At 48.3% G+C, this 20,377-nt stretch overlaps 4 protein-coding genes across 4 annotated transcripts in view; 1 reads left to right on the top strand and 3 right to left on the bottom strand.

Annotated features, from left to right (window-relative positions):
- LOC144697059 (uncharacterized) overlaps window positions 1-20,377 on the bottom strand; it is a 395,607-nt gene that overhangs the window by 355,046 nt on the left and 20,184 nt on the right. The gene's annotated exons all lie outside the window — the stretch shown is intronic.
- Window positions 1-20,377, bottom strand: part of LOC144697310 (uncharacterized) — a 273,200-nt gene that overhangs the window by 231,180 nt on the left and 21,643 nt on the right. The window lies entirely within an intron of this gene.
- LOC144698416 (uncharacterized) overlaps window positions 1-20,377 on the bottom strand; it is a 236,909-nt gene that overhangs the window by 196,316 nt on the left and 20,216 nt on the right.
- Window positions 16,399-20,377, top strand: part of LOC144697342 (uncharacterized) — a 427,355-nt gene continuing 423,376 nt past the window's right edge. Inside the window, exon 1 of the mRNA XM_078569331.1 lies at window positions 16,399-16,427. The gene's annotated coding sequence lies outside the window, so the exon portion shown is untranslated. The remainder of the gene's footprint in view (window positions 16,428-20,377) is intronic.

Here is a 20,377-nt window from a genome sequence, read left to right on the forward strand (position 1 = left end):
TGCTAATATCTTCCGGTTTGGTCATGTCTCCACAACCATGTGAATGCACCTGGCACAGATTCAAGAACTGCCTGGACCTCAGGATCATCAGAGGTGACGGGTTCGTACTCCTCTGCAAAGTCTGATAAAACTTGGGGCACACCTTTCATGGGGTCGGGGGGAAGATAGTGGATTATTGATGGCCTTCATTATCAATAGTGCAGAATACCGGTCTCCCACTATTGTTTCAGAGAGGGGAAACAACTCTGTGGGTGCCCTGCTGAAGTCACTGGGAGTCTGGAGATATGTGCCTGGGGTACCTGATACACTGTGACAGCCAGCAAAACTCTGTTACTAATTCACCTAGTCTCTATCGCTGCCTCCATTCTTTCCAGCCACTGATCAACAGGATCAGGGCTCACCTGTGCAGGGGGATGGGGAAAGCAGGACTCACGGTTACTGTCAGTCTCCACACTGCACCTATCGTGACGGTGACAGGCATGGTGGCCCAGGCGGTTACAATTAGGACAGTGCACTGGGTCATCCCTTCCTGGCATGAAGTTCCTGGATGGTCCAGATTTCTGGCCAGGCAAGGGTCTTCCTCTTCGTGGGTGCTAGTGGAGTTATCACGGGTCTGTTCGTGGACCTATGGGAATGTTGAAACAACTTGTCCCAGGTCATTGCCATAGTGTCATAAACATCCCACATGCTACAGACTCATGGCTGGAGACCTTTCAGAAAGAGACCCTTGAAGCTGAAGGAGTGAGAACAGTTTACTGTCCCAGAGAACAAACAGATGGATGATGCAGAATAAGTGCTGGGCTCCGTTGCTGATGGCAGTGGTCTCTTCTGAACAGTTTGCTGGTGTGAGCCAAAGTGTGGGTGTTGTACTGGAGCCAATATGGATCAGTTTGGAATTTTCTTCCTGGTCAAAGAGATTTTTTTTTCCTCTCAAGAGCCTGTGTTAACCTTTACACAGTCATTGGGGAGGTGGTGGAGTACTGGTATTGTCACTGGACTGGTATTGCAGAGAGTCAGATTAATGCTCTGGGGACCTGGGTTTGAATCCCACCATGGCAGATGGTGAAATTTGAATTCATAAAAAAACTGATGCCCATGAAATCATTGTCATAAAAAACCCATCTAGTTCACTAATGTCCTTTTGGGAAGGAAATCTGCTGTCCTTACCTGGTCTGGTCTACATGTGACTCCAGACCCACAGTGATGTGGTTGATTCTTAAAATGCCCTCTGAACAAGGGCAATAAATGCTGGCTGAGCCAGCGATGTCTCCATCCTATGAATGAATTGAATTTAAAAAACCACAGACAGCTGCTTTACATCTGGGTCATGGGATCCAGTTGTATCAGGGTTAGAAATGTCTTGCTTTAGGGCCTGTGCTAGAGACATGTCCTTAGACAACAGCCCTATCCATGCTTGTCAGCACCAAGCTGCTATGGAGTCTTTCTTCATAAGAAAGAGAGTTATTTCTACAATATTCAACAACTTACTTAAGATTTCTTACGGTTAATAGATGGTGATTTCCTACAGCCCGTGACATGGATTGGACTTGTCTCCATTCCCACTCGAGGGATTTCTGTACCAGACTGGAGGGGTAATATTTGGGGACTCTCAATTCTCCACCAATTCCCATTCCCCTTCTTTCTGGTGGATAATGGAGTTGTCACTGTGTAATATGTATGTCAGTAAGAATTGTCAGCAAGGATTAATCAGCACTTTCTAATTGGAGATGTTAATCAGTGAAACCTTTCAGTCACTGTATTGTAGAGTTCGTACCAAAAATCAATTTAGGATTGAAGTAAAAGTTCATAATATTGTTCTGAACTAACTACTGATGCAAGTTCCTGAACTACAGGGAAGGTCACAGACAGCAGTTCTTAAAAATTGCAGCCCCTAGAACACAATTAGCTACAGTTACAAATATTAAGCTCAAGCCCAGTTTCCGGGGGTATTAACATCAGCAGAACCAAAGCTGAACTGTCAGAATGATTCAGTCCTGGATGTGATTAACAGAATAATCCAGTCTCTGCAGTCACTTGTGAACTCGCTGGTGTGCCAAAAGGTTGGATGAATTAATGAATCCCTTCCCACACTTGGAGCAGGTGAACGGCCTCTCCCCAGTGTGAACTCGCTGGTGTGTCAGTAGGTTGGATGAATTAATGAATCCCTTCCCACACTTGGAGCAGGTGAACAGCCTCTCCCCAGTGTGAACTCGTCGGTGTGCAATGAGGTGTGATGAACTCCTGAACCTCTTTCCGCAGTAAGTGCTGCTGAACGGTCTCTCCTCAGTGTGAGTTCGTTGATGTGACAGGAGGCAGGATGAATCAGTAAATCCTTTTCCACACATGGAGCAGATGAACGGTCTCTCCCCAGTGTGAACTCGCTGGTGTATCAGCAGGTGGGATGACCGTGTGAATCCCTCCCTACACACAGTGCAGGGGAATGGCCCCTCCCCAGTGTGAATTCGCTGGTGTGTCAGCAGGTTGGATGACTTAGTGAATCTCTTCCCACACACAGAGCAGGTGAACGGCCTTTCCCCTGTGTGAACTCACTGGTGTGTAATGAGTGCCTGACTGCCTGAAGCGCTTTCCACAGAAAGTGCAGCTGAATGGCTTCTCCTGAGTGTTAATTAGTTGGTGTGACTGGAGACAGGATAATTCTGTGAATCCCTTCCTGCACACAGAGCAGGTGAATGGTTTCTCCCCTGTGTGACTGCGTCGATGAGTTTCTAGCGTGGATGGGCATTTGAATCCCTTTCCACAGTCCCCACATTTCCACGGTTTCCCCATTGTGCCGGTGTCCTTGTGTTTCTCGAGGCTGGATGATCAGTTGAAGTCTCATCCGCACAAAGAACACGTTTATGGTTTCTCCCCACTACAAACAATGTGACGCTTTCTCAGGCTGTGTAACCGGTTAAAGATCTTTCCACAGTCAGTGTACTGGAACACTCTCACTCGGGTGTGTGTGTCTGGCTGCTTTTCTAGTCACACAAATGTTTGAAATCTTCCCTCCAGACTGAAGAGACAAACATTTATCCTTCCACATTCGAAGGCCGATGATGCTCAGGTTCAAATGAATTGAGTGACTGTCAGATCTTGATGTGATGTTTGGTTCGAGTTTCCCATCTGCAAACCCTCATCTAACCTGTAAAAGGAGTTTGCAAAAGTCATCACTGTCAGTCCAGGACAGAAATTCAGAAAAAACAATTCTATTTTTGATGGAACATTTTTTCCTCTCTTGTTCCCCCAAAGCTGTAAATTCCCGTCCCACACACTCTCCCTCCTCCCAGGGCTGAAATCCAAACCCATCTCACCATTTGTTTCCTCCACTCCCATTTCTCCCTCTCTCTCCTCTGCCTGGGTTCAGTTCTCCAGCTCCTGTCTGCAGACTGACAATAAAATCAATGAGTCTTATTGGGGGTTTGGGGCCTCCAGCGGGTGTTTCTGAATCCTCCCCGCCCACCTCCCAGGGTTTCCTTCCTTCCCACAGATCAGATCCTCATCGATTTGAGCCCAAAGTGTAACCTCTTATTTATTGTCCCCCCTCCCCCATCCTCTGATGTGAACCATCCTCCACTCGCTGACCCAGGATGGCGGCCGTTAACCTGGGCCTGTTCCCGGGAGGGAGAAGCCCCGCAGCTGCAAACCAGGAGCTGACAATTATTCCTCAGGGTTTGCGGATCCACAAAGTGTTTCCAAATCCTCCCCGTCCAGCCGCCGGCTCCATCGCTCCCTCCCCCCGGGCCTGTCACCGCGGGGTAAACACGGGGCCTGGGGCCTACCCCAGAAGTTGATCCAGTTCCCAATCCAGCCACGGTTTCCATTCCTACCCTGTGCTCACAATCTCCTCCCGCCTCCCGAACCGTCCGCTCCTCCTCACTCTGTCACCATGACTGACACTGAGCATGCTCAGAACGCACACCCACACTGCACCTGCGCACTGGGAACGGGTTCAACGGCCTCTGCCATCTTGGGAGAGGAAGGCGGGTCTTGTTCAGGGAGCAGAGCGCATGGGTGGCCATCTTGGTGAGGGAATGGGGACTGAGGGCGGGGCTTCCTCCATGGTCATGTTGGGGTTTATTTAAATCTAACAGCTTTTCTTTACATAAAAGAACCCAGGAATTTTGGTGAAAAGCAGAAAAATCCCAGCTATCACCATGGCTTTGTCATTCTCTCACTCACCGGCAAGGCCATATCTCTTTGCTTCCTTGTGTCCCTCACATTCCCTGTCCTTTTGTATCCACTCAGAAAAACTCTACCTAAGTCACTTACAGCAACTCTTTCAAACTCACAATGGTCTCGCCATTGGCCATCTATTTGTCACAATACTTCTACAACTGGTGATCTGCTCAAGTCACTCCCACAACCTCTGATGCCTTTGCCCTCAGTTAAACCCAAACTCTCTCCTACCCCTTATCACTCTCCCATCTTTTCTTCTTCAAGTCCAAGGAACACAGAACATACAACCAAAACACTGTGGATGCTGGAAATCTGAAATAAAAACAGAAAATGCTGGAAAAACTCAACAGGTCTGACGGCATCTTTTTTTAAAATTCATTCATGGGATGTGAGCTTCGCTGGCTGGGCCAGCATTTATTGCCCATCCCTAGTTGCCCTTGAGATGGTGCTGGTCGGCTGCCTCCTTGAACCACTGCAGTCCATCTGGTATAGGTACACCCACATTGTTGTTAGGAAGGGAGATCCAGGATTTTGACCCAGCAACAGTGAAGGAATGATATATTTCCAAGTCATGATGGTGAGTGACTTGGAGGGGAGCATCCAGGTGGTGGTGTTCTTATCTATCTGCTGCCCTTTGTTCTTCCAGATGGTCGTGGTATAGGGTTTGGAAGGTGCTCTCTAAGGAGCCTTGGTGAGTTCCTGCAGTGCATCTTGTAGATGGTACACACTGCTGCTACTGTGCATCTCTGCTGAAAGGAGTAAATGTTTGTGGATGTGGAGCCAATCAAGCAGGCCACTTTGTCCTGGATGGTGTCAAGCTTCTTGAGTGTTGTGGGAGCTGCACTCATCCAGGCAAGTGGGGAGTATTCCATCACGCTCTTGACTTGTGCCTTTAGATGGTGGACAGGCTTTGGGGAGTCTGGAGGTGGGTTACTCATCGCACGATTTCTAGCCTCTGACCTGCTCTTGCCACCACGGTATTTATATGGTTAGTCCAGTTCAGTTCATGGTCAATGGTCACCCCTAAGGTGTTGATAGCGGGGGATTCAGTTATGGTAATGCCATTGAACATCAAGGGGCGACGGTTGGATTCTCTCTTGTTGGAGATAGTCATTGCCTGGCATTTGTGTGGCACGAATGTTACTTGCCACTTGTCAGCCCAAGCCTGGATATTGTCCAGGTCTTGCTGCATTTGGACATGGACTGCTTCAGTATCTGAGAAGTTGCGAATGGTGCTAAACATTATGCAATCATCAGCGAACATCTCCAATTCTGACCTTATGATGGAAGGTAGGTCATTGATGAAGCAGCTGAAGATGGTTGGGCTGAGGACGCTCCACCGAGGAACTCCTGCGGTGATGTCCTGGAGCTGAATGACTGACCTCCAACAAGCACAGCCATCTTCCTTTGTGCTAGGTGTGACTCCAACCGGTGAAGAATTTTCCCCCGATTCCCATTGACTCCAGTTTTTCTCGGGCTCCTTGATGCCACACTCTGTCAAATACTGCCTTGATGTCAAGGTCAGTCATGCTCACCTCACTTCTGGAGTTCAGCTCTTTTGTCCATGTATGAACCCAGGCTGTAATGAGGTCAGGAGCTGAGTGGCCCTGGCGGAACCCAAACTGAGTGTCAGTGAGCAGGTTATTGCTAAGCAAGTGCTGCTTGATAGCACTGTTGATAACCCCTTCCATTACTTTACTGATGATCGAGAGTTGACTGATGGGCTGGTAATTGGCCCGGTTGGATTTGACCTGCTTTTTGTGTACAGGACATACCTGGGCAATTTTCCACATAGCTGGGTAGATGCCAGTGTTGTAGCTGTACTGGAGCAGCTTGGCTAGGGGCATGGCAAGTTTTGTGGAGAGAGAAACAGAGTTCAAGATTTGAGTCAGTATGACTCTTCTTCAGAGCTCAATCCCTCATCACGACTGTGTTGCCCTTTACCCCGACCATCCCCAAGTCCCACTCACGCATCACAACTGTGCTGCCCTTTACCCCGACCATCCCCAAGTCCCACTCACGCATCACGACTGTGCTGCCCTTTACCCCGAAAGTCCCCAAGTCCCACTCATGCATCATGACTGTGCTGCCCTTTGCCCCGACCATCCCCAAGTCCCACTCACGCATCACGACTGTGCTGCCCTTTACCCCGACCATCCCCAAGTCCCACTCACGCATCACGACTATGCTGCCCTTTACCCCGACCATCCCCAAGTCCCACTCACGCATCACGACTGTGCTGCCCTTTACCCTGACCATCCCCAAGTCCCACTCACGCATCACGACTGTGCTGCCCTTTACCCCGACCGTCCCCAAGTCCCACTCACGCATCACGACTGTGCTGCCCTTTCCCCCGAACGTCCCCAAGTCCCACTCAAGCATCACGACTGTGCTGCCCTTTACCCCGATCGTCCCCAAGTCCCAATCATGCATCAAGACTGTGCTGCCCTTTACCCCGACCGTCCCCAAGTCCCACTCACGCATCACGACCGTGCTGCCCTTTACCCCGAACGTCCCCAAGTCCCACTCACGCATCACGACCGTGCTGCCCTTTACCCCGAACGTCCCCAAGTCCCACTCACGCATCACGACCGTGCTGCCCTTTACCCCGAACGTCCCCAAGTCCCACTCACGCATCACGACCGTGCTGCCCTTTACCCCGAACGTCCCCAAGTCCCACTCACGCATCACGACCGTGCTGCCCTTTACCCCGAACGTCCCCAAGTCCCACTCACGCATCACGACCGTGCTGCCCTTTACCCCGAACGTCCCCAAGTCCCACTCACGCATCACGACCGTGCTGCCCTTTACCCCGAACGTCCCCAAGTCCCACTCACGCATCACGACCGTGCTGCCCTTTACCCCGAACGTCCCCAAGTCCCACTCACGCATCACGACCGTGCTGCCCTTTACCCCGAACGTCCCCAAGTCCCACTCACGCATCACGACCGTGCTGCCCTTTACCCCGAACGTCCCCAAGTCCCACTCACGCATCACGACTGTGCTGCCCTTTACCCCGAACGTCCCCAAGTCCCATTCAAGCATCACGACTGTGCTGACCTTTACCCCGACCGTCCCCAAGTCCCACTCACGCGTCACGACTGTGCTGCCCTTTACCCCGACCGTCCCCAAGTCCCACTCACGCGTCACGACCGTGCTGCCCTTTACCCCGAACGTCCCCAAGTCCCACTCACGCGTCACGACTGTGCTGCCCTTTACCCCGAACGTCCCCAAGTCCCACTCACGCGTCACGACTGTGCTGCCCTTTACCCCGACCGTCCCCAAGTCCCACTCACGCGTCACGACTGTGCTGCCCTTTACCCCGACCGTCCCCAAGTCCCACTCAAGCATCAAGACTGTGCTGCCCTGTGCCCCGACCGTCCCCCAAGTCCCACTCCCCCATCACGACTGTGCTGTCCTTTACCCCGACCATCCCCAAGTCCCACTCACGCATCACGACTGTGCTGCCCTTTACGCCGAACATCCCCAAGTCCCACTCACGCATCAAGACTGTGCTGCCCTTTACCCCGACCGTCCCCAAGTCCCACTCCCCCAACATGACTGTGCTCACTGACCTACAAAGGCTCCAGCTCCACCAATGCCTCCATTTTCAAATTCTAATCTCCTGTTCAAATCCCTTCAGTTCCACACCCCCTGCCGATGTCTGTAACATTCTCCAACCGTACAACCCTCAGAGAGCTCTGTATCCCGCCATCTCAGGCCTCTTACACATCCCTCACTCTCTCTGTCCCATTGGCCATGCCTTCAGTCATCGGCCTTAACCCTGGACTTCCTTCCCTATCCCTCTCTGCCGGTCCACAGCTCTACCCCTTTAAGAGCCTCTTAAACATATATATCTTTTACTAAGCCTTTAGTTAGCCCTCTTAATGTCCTCTTCTTTGGCTCAGTGTCAGGTTTTGTCTGATTTGTCAGTTTATGCTTCTGAGATTCACCATGAGACATCACACCCTAAAGGTGTGATGTAAAGGAAAGTTATTTTTCAATCACATTGTGACAGACTGGGGAAGCCAGGGTTAAAATAACATCTGAGGAAATGGAGTGAGGTCACAGATCAGCCATGACCTCAAGGAATGAGCGAACAGGCTCGAGCGAGTAAATGACCTTCTCCTGTCCCTAATAAACTTGGACTCAAACACCAGCTGATAAATGGAAAGTCATGGGAGAACTGGGGAGAAGACACTTCAGCAGAAACCAGCACTGGAGCAGAGTTAGAGAGGGGGAGAAGTCTAGGCAGAAACTACACAGGAACTGGAGTAGGTCATTCAGTCCTTCAAGCCTGCTCTGTCATTCAATTAGACTCTGGCTAATCAATTGGTTTCTCATGAAGATTTATTTGATTTATATCCAGAATATTAAGCTACAGCCCAGTTATAAGGGAAATTAACATCAGCAGAAACAAACCCCAACTGTCAGAATACGAACATACGAATTAGGAGTAGGATTAGGCCATTCAGCCCCTTGAACTTGCTCCACCATTCAACAGGATCATGACTGATCTGAATGTGCCCTCAAGTCCACTTCCCTGCCTACCCCTGATAATCTTTGAATGCCTTGTCAATCAAGAATCTATCAAACTCAGCTTTAAAAATATTCAATGACCCTGCCTCCACCACTCTCTGGGGAAGAGAGTTTCACAGACTTACGACCCTCTGAGAGAAAAAGAATTCTTCTTATCTCCACCTTAAATGAGAGACCTCTTATTTTTAAACTGTGCGCTAGTTCTAGCCTCTCCACAATCAACATCCACCCTGTCAATTCCGCTCAGGATTTTATGTTTCAATAAGATCACCTCTCATTCTTCTCAATTCCAGTGGATACTGGCCCAACCTGTCCAACCTTTCCTCATAACATAATCCCCTCCCATCCCCAGAATCAGTTGAGTGAACCTTCTCTGAACTGCTTCAAATGCAATTGTACCCTTTCTTTAATAAGGAGAGCAAAACTGTACACAGTATTCTAGATGTGGCCTCATGAAAACCCTGTAGCAAAACATGCCTGAGCAATAAATGACAATATTCCATTTGCCTTCCTAATCACTTACTGTACCTGCATACTAACCTTTCCTGATTCATGTACCAGGACACCCAGATCCCTCTGTACCTTTCAATTCTGTAATTTCTCCCCATTTCAATAATATACTGCTTTTTTATTCCTCCTCCAAAGTGGACAAGTTCATTTTTTCCCACATTATACTCCATCTGCCAAATCTTTTTCCCATTCACTTAACCTGTCTATATCCCTTTGCAGACTCCTTATGGTGATTAACAACTTACTTTCCAACCTATCTTTGCATCATCAGCAAATTTAACAACTATACATTTGATCCTGTCATTCAAGTCATTAATATAAATTGTAAATGGTTGAGGCCCCGATGCTGATTTTTGTGGCACACCACAGGTGACATCTTGTCAACTCAAAAATGACCCACTTATCCCTTCTCTCTGTTTCCTGTTAGCCAACCAATCTCTATCCAAGCTAATATATTATCCCAACATGATGAGCTCTTATTTTGCATAGTAACGTTTGATATGGTACCTTGTCAATTGCCTTCTGGAAATCTAAATACACCACATCCACAGGTTCTCCTTTATCTACACTGCTTGTTACTTCCTCAAAGACCTCCAATAAATTAGTCAAACATGATTTCCTTTGCACAAAACCATGTTGACCCTGCCTGATTGCATTGAGATTATCTAATTGCCCCACTCCAGCCTCCTTAACAACAGAATTCTCTTGGTTCAATCCTGGATGTGATGAACAGCAGCAATAACAGCAGAATTTCACACTTGCAGTCACTTGGGAATTCCCTGGTGTCTCAGAAGATTGGATGACTGAGCAAATCTGTTCCCACATGTGGAGCAAGTGAATGACCTCTCTCTAGTGTGAAGCTGCTGGTGTCTCAGCAGGTGGGATGACTGAGTGAATCTCTTCCCACATGTGGAGCAGGTGAATGACCTCTCTCCTGTGTGAGTTTGCTGGTGTCTCAGCAGGTCCTTTGTGTTCTTAAAGCTCTTCTCACAGTCAGGACATTTAAAAGGTCTGTGATCAGTGTGAACAAGTTGATGTACAGTGAGCTGGGATGGCTGAGTGAACCCCATTCCCACACGTGGAGCAAGTGAACGGTCTCTCCCTAGTGTGAATTCGCTCATGTATCAGAAGGTGGGGTGAATTAGTGAACCCCTTCCCACACACAGAGCAAATGAATGGCCTCTCGCCGGTGTGAACTCGCTGGTGTCTCAGATGCTGGGATGAATGGGTGAATCCTATCCCACTCACAGAGCAGGTGCATGGCCTCTCCCCTGTGTGAATTCGCTGGTGTGTCGCGAGATCCTGTTTGCTTTTAAAGCTCTTCTCACAGTCAGAATATTGAAATGGTCTCTTGTCAGAGTGAACGCGTTGGTGTGTCAGCAGGTGGGATAAAAGTCTGAATCTCTTCTCACACAGGGGGCAGATGAATGGTTTCTCCTCAGTGTGAGTGCGTTGATGGGCTTGTAAATCATTTTCACTTTTAAAACACTTCCAACAGTGAGAACATTGAAAAGGTCGCTGATCAGAGTGAACAAGTTGGTGTCTCAGAAGGTGGGATGATTGAGTGAATCCCTTTCCATACACGGAGCAGAGGAAAGGCCTCACCCCCATATGAGTGCGTTGGTGTCTCTGCAGGTCCTTTGTGCTTTTAAAGCTTTTCTCACAGGGAGAACATTGAAAAGGTCTCTGATCAGAGTGAATCTGCTGGTGAATCAGGAGGTTTGATAAAGCATTACATCCATTCCCACATTCGAGGCAGGTCAATGGCCTCTCGCCAGTATGAACACGGTGTGTATAGAGACTGGATGAGAGAGCAAATCCCTTCTCATGCTCAGAGCAGGTGAATGGCCTCTCTCCGGTGTGACTGTGTTGATGAATATCCAGTTCAGATTGGTAACTGAATCCCTTCCCACAGTCCCCAAATTTCCACAGTTTCCCTGTGGTGTGGCTATCCTCATGTGTCTCCAGGTTGGATGATCAGTTGAAGCCCTCTTTGCAAAGAATACGTGTATGGTTTCTACTCACTGTCAATGGTGTGAAGATTTTTAGGCTGTGTAACTGGTTATAGCTCTTTCTGCAGTCAATACACTGGAACACACACACTCTGGTTGGTGTGTCTCACTGCTTTTCCAGTCACACAGATGTTTGAAATCTTTTCCCACAGAAAGAATAGACAAACATTTCTCCTTCCACATTCAAAGGCTGATGAAATTCAGGTCCTTATGAATGGTGTGACTTTTAAATCTTGGATGTGAAGATTGATTTGAGTTTCCTGTCTGTAAATATTCCACTTCTGATACTGTGTAAAATGTGAATACAAAAGTCATCACTGTCAGTGCAGGTTAGAAATTCAGAACGTGCAATTCTAGTTTTAATGGAACATTTATTCCTCTCTTGTTCCCCCCAAAGCTGTAAATCCCCGTCCCACACACTCTCCCTCCTCCCTGGGCTGAAATCCAAACCCATCTCACCATCTCTTTCCTCCACTCCCAGTTTTCTCCCTCCCTCTCCTCTGCCTGGGTTCAGTTCTCCAGCTCCTGTCTGCAGACTGACAATAAAATCAATGAGTCTTGTTGGGGTAAAAACAAAAAACTACTGCGGATGCTGGAAATCCAAAACAAAAACAGAATTACCTGGAAAAACTCAGCAGGTCTGGCAGCATCGGCGGAGAAGAAAAGAGTTGACGTTTCGAGTCCTCATGACCCTTTAACAGAACTAAGTAAAAATAGGAGAGGGGTGAAATATAAGCTGGTTGAAGGTGGGTGTGGAGAGAAGTTGGTGGGGGGGGGTGGTGGTTGTAGGGACAAGCAAGCAGTGATAGGAGCAGATAATCAAAAGATGTCACAGATAAAGGAACAAAGAGGTGTTGAAGGTGGTGATGTTATCTAAGAGAATGTGCTAATTAAGAATGGATGGCAGGGCACTCAAGGTGCAGCTCTAGTGGGGGTGGGGTGGAAAGACTGACAGAGCATTACAGGTATAGATTTAAAAATAATGGAAATAGGTGGGAAAAGAAAAATCTATATAAATTATTGGAAAAAACAAAAGGGAGGGGGAAGAAAAGGAAAGGGGGTGGGGATGGACGAGGGAGTTCAAGATCTAAAGTTGTTGAATTCAATATTCAGTCCAGAAGGTTGTAAAGTGCCTAGTCGGAAGATGAGGTGCTGTTCCTCCAGTTTGCGTTGGGCTTCACTGGAACAATGCAGCAAGCCAAGGACAGACATGTTGGCAAGAGAGCAGGGTGGAGTGTTAAAATGGCAAGCGACAGGGAGGTTTGGGTCTTTCTTGCGGACAGACCGCAGGTGTTCTGCAAAGCGGTCACCCAGTTTACGTTTGGTCTCTCCAATGTAGAGGAGACCGCATTGGGAGCAATGAATGCAGTAGACTAAGTTAGGGGAAATGCAAGTGAAATGTTGCTTCACTTGAAAGGAGTGTTTGGGCCCTTGGACGGTGAGGAGAGAGGAAGTGAAGGGGCAGGTGTTGCATCTTCTGCGTGGGCATGGGGAGGTACCATAGGTGAGAGTTGAGGAGTAGGGGGTGATGGAGGAGTGGACCAGGGTTGCCCAGAGGGAACGATCCCTATGGAATGCCACCAGGGGGGGTGAAGGGAAGATGTGTTTGGTGGTGGCATCATGCTGGAGTTGGCGGAAATGGCGGAGGATGATCCTTTGAATGCGGAGGCTGGTGGGGTGATAAGTGAGGACAAGGGGGACCCTAGCATGTTTCTGGGAGGGAGGAGAAGGCATGAGGGCGGATGTGCGGGAGATGGGCCGGACACCTTTGAGGGCCCTGTCAACGACCGTCGGTGGAAAACCTCGGTTAAGGAAGGAGGATGACATGTCAGAGGAACTGTTTTTGAAGGTAGCATCAACAGAACAGATGCGACGGAGGCGAAGGAACTGAGAGAATGGGATGGAGTCCTTACAGGAAGCGGGGTGTGAGGAGCTGTAGTCGTGGTAGCTGTGGGAGTCGGTAGGCTTGTAATGGATATTGGTGGACAGTCTATCACCAGAAATTGAGACAGAGCGGTCAAGGAAGGGAAGGGAAGTTTCAGAGATGGACCATGTGAAAATGATGGAGGGGTGGAGATTGGAAGCAAAATTAATAAATTTTTCCAGGTCCCTACGAGAGCATGAAGCAGCACCGAAGTAATCGTCGATGTACCGGAGAAAGAGTTGTGGGAGGGGGCCGGAGTAGGACTGGTACAAGGAATGTTCCACATACCCCATAAAGAGACAGGCATAGCTGGGGCCCATGCGGGTACCCATAGCCACACCTTTTATTTGGAGGAAGTGAGAGGATTTTAAAGAGAAATTGTTCAGTGTGAGAACAAGTTCAGCCACACGAAGGAGAGTAGTGGTGGATGGGGATTGTTCGGGCCTCTGTTCAAGGAAGAAGCTAAGGGCCCTCAGACCATCTTGGTGGGGGATGGAGATGTAGAGGGATTGGACATCCATGGTGAAGAGGAAGCGGTTGGGGCCAATTTCCAGTTCCCTGGCCCCAACCGCTTCCTCTTCACCATGGATGTCCAATCCCTCTACATCTCCATCCCCCACCAAGATGGTCTGAGGGCCCTTAGCTTCTTCCTTGAACAGAGGCCCGAACAATCCCCATCCACCACTACTCTCCTTCGTGTGGCTGAACTTGTTCTCACACTGAACAATTTCTCCTTAAACTCCTCTCACTTCCTCCAAATAAAAGGTGTGGCTATGGGTACACGCATGGGCCCCAGCTATGCCTGTCTCTTTATGGGGTATGTGGAACATTCCTTGTTCCAGTCCTACTCCGGCCCCCTCCCACAACTCTTTCTCCGGTACATCGATGATTACTTTGGTGCTGCTTCATGCTCTCGTCGGGACCTGGAAAAATTTGTTAATTTTGCTTCCAATCTCCATCATTTTCACATGGTCCATCTCTGACACTTCCCTTCCCTTCCTTGACCTCTCTGTCTCAATTTCTGATGATAGACTGTCCACCAATATCCATTACAAGCCTACCGACTCCCACAGCTACCTCGACTACAGCTCCTCACACCCCGCTTCCTGTAAGGACTCCATCCCATTCTCTCAGTTCCTTCGCCTCCGTCACATCTGTTCTGATGATGCTACCTTCAAAAACAGTTCCTCTGACTTGTCCTCCTTCTTCCTTAACCGAGATTTTCCACCCACGGCCGTTGACAGGGCCCTCAACCGTGTCCGGCCCATCTCCTGCGCATCTGCCCATACGCCTTCTCCTCCCTCCCGGAAACATGATAGGGTCACCCTTGTCCTCACTTATCACCCCACCAGCCTCCGCATTCAAAGGATCATCCTCCGCCATTTCCGCCAACTCCAGCATGATGCCACCACCAAACACATCTTCCCTTCACCCCCCTGGCGTCATTCCGTAGGGATCGTTCCCTCCGGGACACCTTGGTCCACTCTCCATCACCCCCTACTCCTCAACCCCCACCTATGGCACCTCCCCATGCCCACGCAGAAGATACAACACCTGCCCCTTCACTTCCTCTCTCCTCACCGTCCAAGGGCCAAACACTCCTTTAAAGTGAAGCAACATTTCACTTGCATTTCCACTAACTTAGTCTACTGCATTCATTGCTCCCAATGCGGTCTCCTCTACATTGGAGAGACCAAAGGTAAACCGGGCGACCACTTTGCAGAACACCTGCGGTCTGTCCGCAAGAAAGACCCAAACCTCCTGTCGCTTGCCATTTTAACACTCCACCCTGCTCTCTTGCCAACATGTCTGTCCTTGGCTTGCTGCATTGTTCCAGTGAAGCCCAACGCAAACTGGAGGAACAGCACCTCATCTCCCGACTAGGCACTTTACAGCCTTCCGGACTGAATACTGAATTCAACAACTTTAGATCTTGAACTCCCTCGTCCATCCCCACCCCCTTTCCGTTTCTCCCCCCTCCCTTTTGTTTTTTCCAATAATTTACATAGATTTTTCTTTTCCCACCTATTTCCATTATTTTTAAATCTATACCTGTAATGCTCTGTCAGTCTTTCCACCCCACCCCCACTAGAGCTGCACCTTGAGTGTCCTGCCATCCATTTTTAATTAGCACATTCTCTTAGATAATATCACCACCTTCAACAGCTCTTTGTTCCTTTATCTGTGACATCTTTTGATTATCTGCTCCTATCACTGCTTGCTTGTCCCTAAAACCACCCCCCCTCCCAACTTCTCTCCCCCAACCCCCCCCCCCTCCCCACCTTAAACCAGCTTATATTTCACTCCTCCTATTTTTACTTAGTTCTGTTGAAGGGTCATGAGGACTCGAAACGTCAACTCTTTTCTTCTCCGCCGATGCTGCCAGACCTGCTGAGTTTTTCCAGGTATTTCTGTTTTTGTTTTGGATTTCCAGCATCCGCGGTTTTTTGTTTTTGTTCTTATTGGGGGTTTGGGGCCTCCAGCGGGTGTTTCTGAATCCTCCCCGCCCACCTCCCAGGGTTTGCTTCCTTCCCACTGATCAGATTCCTCATTGGTTTGAGCCCAAAGTGTAACCTCTTATTTATTGTCCCCCCTCCCCCATCCTCTGATGTGAACCATCCTCCACTCGCTGACCCAGGATGGCGGCCGTTAACCTGGGCCTGTTCCCGGGAGGGAGAAGCCCCGCAGCTGCAAACCAGGAGCTGACAATTATTCCTCAGGGTTTGCGGATCCACAAAGTGTTTCCAAATTCTCCCCGTCCTGCCGCCGGCTCCATCGCTCCCTCCCCCCGGGCCTGTCACCGCGGGGTAAACACGGGGCCTGGGGCCTACCCCAGAAGTTGATCCAGTTCCTAGTCCAGCCTCGGTTTCCATTCCTACCCTGTGCTCACTATCTCCTCCCGCCTCCCGAACCGTCCGCTCCTCCTCACTGTCACCATGACTGACACTGAGCATGCTCAGAGCGCACACCCACACTGCACCTGCGCACTGGGAACGGGATCACCGGCCTCTGCCATCTTGGGAGAGGAAAGCGGGTCTTGCTCAGGGTGCCGGGCGCATGGGTGGCCATCTTGGTGGGGGAAGAGAGGAGTGAGGACGGGGCTACCTCCCCGGTGACAGGTCCAGGTTACCCGGGCAACCGGCCGCCGCCATCTTGCACTGACGTTTTTCCATCCGGGTCTTTAGTGAAGGAATGGACAATGAGCTGGAGTCAGTTTGAAAGCTGTTCAGAGGAAGGTCTGAAATCAGATTTACATCCAGATACCTGTAAGGACAATAAAGTTTACATCAATTATGTGTTTAAAATGAAATCAGAATGCTGGAAATACTCAGTTCTGAAGAACAATCATATTGGATTGGAAATGTTAAATCTGTTTCTCTCTCTTCACAGAAGCTGCCGAACCTGCTGAGGATTTCCAGAACTTTCTGTTTTTATTTCAGATTTCCAGCATTCACAGTATTTTACTAAAATGATGTTTCTTTGCAATTTTGTTGCATAACTAGTTAAGAGTAAAATAATTGTTACAATTTAAATATACAAATCAGTGATATTTATTTGTGTAACTGAGACTCGGCTGTTAAGGAACAATGTTAGAAATCACTTCACAGAAAATATGGCGGAAATCTGAAATTCTGTTGAGGTTTCATCAGTTAACAATTTAAAAACTGAGATTGCTGGACATTTATGAGGCAAGAGTAGTGAGGGTTATGGAATCAAGGCATGTGGATGGATTTAATGTAGAAATCAGGCATCTACCTGATGCCTGAAGGAGGGATGAGGCCTTGCATCAAGAATTCAAGGAGTTGGGCAGTAGACTAAAAAGCAGTACCTCTCTGGGTGTAATCTCTGGATTACTCCCAGTGCCACGTGCTAACGAGCACAGAAATAGGAGAATCGCGCAGTTGAATACGTGGCTTAAGAGTTGATGCAGGAGGGAGGGTTTTAGATTCCTGGATCACTGGGACCGTTTCTGGGGTAGATGGGACCTGTACAAGCAGGACGGTCTACATCTGAACCAGAGCGGGATTAACATCCTTGCGGGCGGGTTTGCTAGTGCTGTTGGGAGGAGTTTAAACTAATTCAGCAGGGGGGAGGGGACACAGAATGTTAGCAGAATAGGGACACATCATAATACAGTAAAACAATCAAGACAGAGGGAGTACAGCTGCATTAAGTTTCAAGGGAGTAAGGCAAGGCTGGATGGACTTTACTTTAATGCCAGCAGTATTACAGGTAAAACGGATGAGTTAAGGGTGAGGATTGACACGTGGAATTGTGATATAGTAGCCATCACTGAGACGTGGTTGAGAGAGGAGCAGGATTGGCAGCTCAACATTCCGGGATACAGAATCTTCAGGTGAGACAGGAGAGGGGGTAAAAGAGGAGAAGGCATTGCATTATTAGTTAAGGAGTCAGTTACTGCAGTAAGGAGAGATGATATCTTGGAGGGGGCATCGAATGAAGCTTTGTGGGTAGACCTTAGGAATGAAAAAAGGGCAGCCACATTGTTAGATGTTTATTATAGACCCCCAGATAGTCAGTGGGAAATTGAGGAGCAAATATGAGCACAATTTGCAGAGGTGTGTTAAAAACAATAACAATAGGGTAATTACATTAGGTGATTTCAACTTTCGCAACATTAATTGGGATAGACATAGTGGCTATCTTGGATGGAGTGGATTTCTTGAAATGTATAAAGGAGAACTTTTTAGGTCAATATGTAGGGAGTCCAACAAGGGACGGTGCAGTGCTGGACCTAATTCTGGGGAATGAAGCCAGACAGGTGGCTGAGGTGGTGGTGGTGGAGCGTTTTAGTGACAGCGACCACAACATGGTACGAAGGGATCGAAATAGGCTGAAAGGTGGAGATAAAACAATAGATGGAAATAAATTTTAAAATAATGGAAATAGGTGGGGAAAGAAGAATATATTTTAAAAATTATAAATTATTGGAAAAAGGGGGATCAGAAAGGGGGGTGGGGATGTAGGTGAGAGTTCACGATCTGAAGTTGTTGAACTCAATGTTAAGTCCGGAAGGCTGTAAAGTGCCTAGTCGGAAGATGAAGTGCTGTTCCTCCAGTTTGTGTTGAGCTTCACTGGAACATTGCAGCAGGCCAAGGACGGACATGTGGGCATGAGAGCAGGGTGGTGTGTTGAAATGGCAAGCGACAGGGAAGTCTGGGTCATGCTTATGGACAGACCGAAGGTGTTCCGCAAAGCGGTCACCCAGTCTGCATTTGGGGTCTCATATGTAGAGAAGACCACATTGGGAGCAGCAAGTGAAGTGTTGCTTCACTTGAAAGGAATATTTGGGGCATAAGAACAGATGCAATGCTACAATTTAAGCTTGTTATGGACAAAGAAATAGTCAAGTTGCAAAAAAAATGTTTTGGATTGGGGGAGAGCGGATTTTAGTAAAATAAGGCAGGATCTGGCCAAGGTAGACTGGGAACAGCTACTTGTGGGGAAATCTACAGAGGAGCAGTGGGAAGCGTTCAAAAAGGAAATGGGGAGGGTACAGGCTCAACATATTCCCTCGAGTGTGATAGGAAGGAGTAACAAGCCCAGAAAACCATGGATGACCAGAGATATACAGGGTACGATGAGAAGGAAAAGAGAGGCTTTTAGCAGGTACAAGGGGAGCAAATTAGCGGAGGCATTAGTGGAGCACAGAAAGTGCAGGGTGGAGCTTAAGAAAGCAATTAGGAGAGCAAAGAGGGGCTATGAGAAAGCTCTGGCTGGTAAAAGTAGGGAAAATCCCAAGATATTCCATAAGTAGATCAATGGAAAGAGTAGGGCCCATTAGGGACCAAGGGGGCAATCTATAGGTGGAGCCAGAGGATATCGGTAGAGTATTGAATGAATACTTCACATCCGTCTTCACCCAAGAGAATGAGGATGAAAGTATGGAATTCGTGGAGAGAGACTGCGAGGTTCTTGAGAAAATTGATATAGGGAATGACAAGGTATTGATTTGTGTCCCAGCAGGAGATCGCAGGGAATCTGACCCAAATTTTTAATTGCTTTCTGATCGGGGGTCGGTAGGGGGCGGTGGGGGTGTGGTGGTGGGGGGGGCGGGATTGGTAGGGAGTGGGTGGAGAACATCGAATGTGTTTCCACTATTTTAGAAGGGTTGTTGAGATAAACCAGGGAACTGCAGGCCAGTAAGTCTCACGTCAGTGGCAGGGAAACTATTGGAGACAATTCTGAAGGAGAGAATCTATCTGCACTTGGAGAGGCAAGGTTTGATCAGGGATAGTCAGCATAGCTTTGTCAGAGGGAGGTCATGCCTAACAAATTTGATTGAATTTTTTAAGAGGTGACCAGGTGTGTAGATGTGTAGGGTAGTGCAGGTGATGTAGTTTATATGGATTTCAGCAAAGCCTTTGACAAGGTCCCACATTGGACACTTATAAAGAAGGCAAATGCACATGGGATACAGGGTAATTTGATAAGGTGGATTCAAAATTGGCTTAGTTGTAGGAGATAGATTGTGATGACAGAAGGCTGCTTTAGTGACTGGAAGCCAATGTCCAGTGGCTTACCACAGGGATCTGTGCTGGGTCACCTATTATTCATAATTTATATAAACAACATAGATGACTATGTCAGGGCTAGGATTAGTAAGTTTGCAGATGACACAAAGATTGGCCGAGTGGTTAACAGTGAGGTTGAGTGTCTTGAGCGATAGGAAGATATAGATGGAATGGTCAAATGGGCAGATAAGTGGCAGGTAGAATTTAACCCTGAAAAGCGTGAGGTGATATGCTTTGGAAGGACTAATTTGACAAGGAAGTATTCAATGAACGGCATGACAGGAAGTTCTGAGGAACAAAGGCACCTTGGCGTGTGTGTCCATAGATCTCTGAAGGTGGAGGGGTATGTTAGTGGGGTGGTGAAAAAGGCATATGGGACACTTGCCTTTATCAGTTGAGGCATAGATTACAAAAGTAGGGAGGTCATGTTGGAGTTATATAGAACCTTGGTGAGGCCACAGCTGGAGCACTGTGTGCAGTTCTGGTCGCCATATTATAGGAAGGATGTGATTGCAGTGGAGGGGGTGCAGAGGAGATTCACCAGGATGTTGCCTGGGATGAAACATTTAAGTTATGAAGAGAGGTTGGATAGACTTGGGTTGTTTTCGTTGGAGCAGAGAAGACTGAGAGGCGACCTGATCGAGGTGTACAAGATTATGAGGGACATGGACAGGGTGAAT

This window comes from Cetorhinus maximus, chromosome 23 (assembly GCF_964194155.1).
Source record: "Cetorhinus maximus chromosome 23, sCetMax3.hap1.1, whole genome shotgun sequence".
In the NCBI taxonomy this organism is placed as follows: domain Eukaryota; kingdom Metazoa; phylum Chordata; class Chondrichthyes; order Lamniformes; family Cetorhinidae; genus Cetorhinus; species Cetorhinus maximus.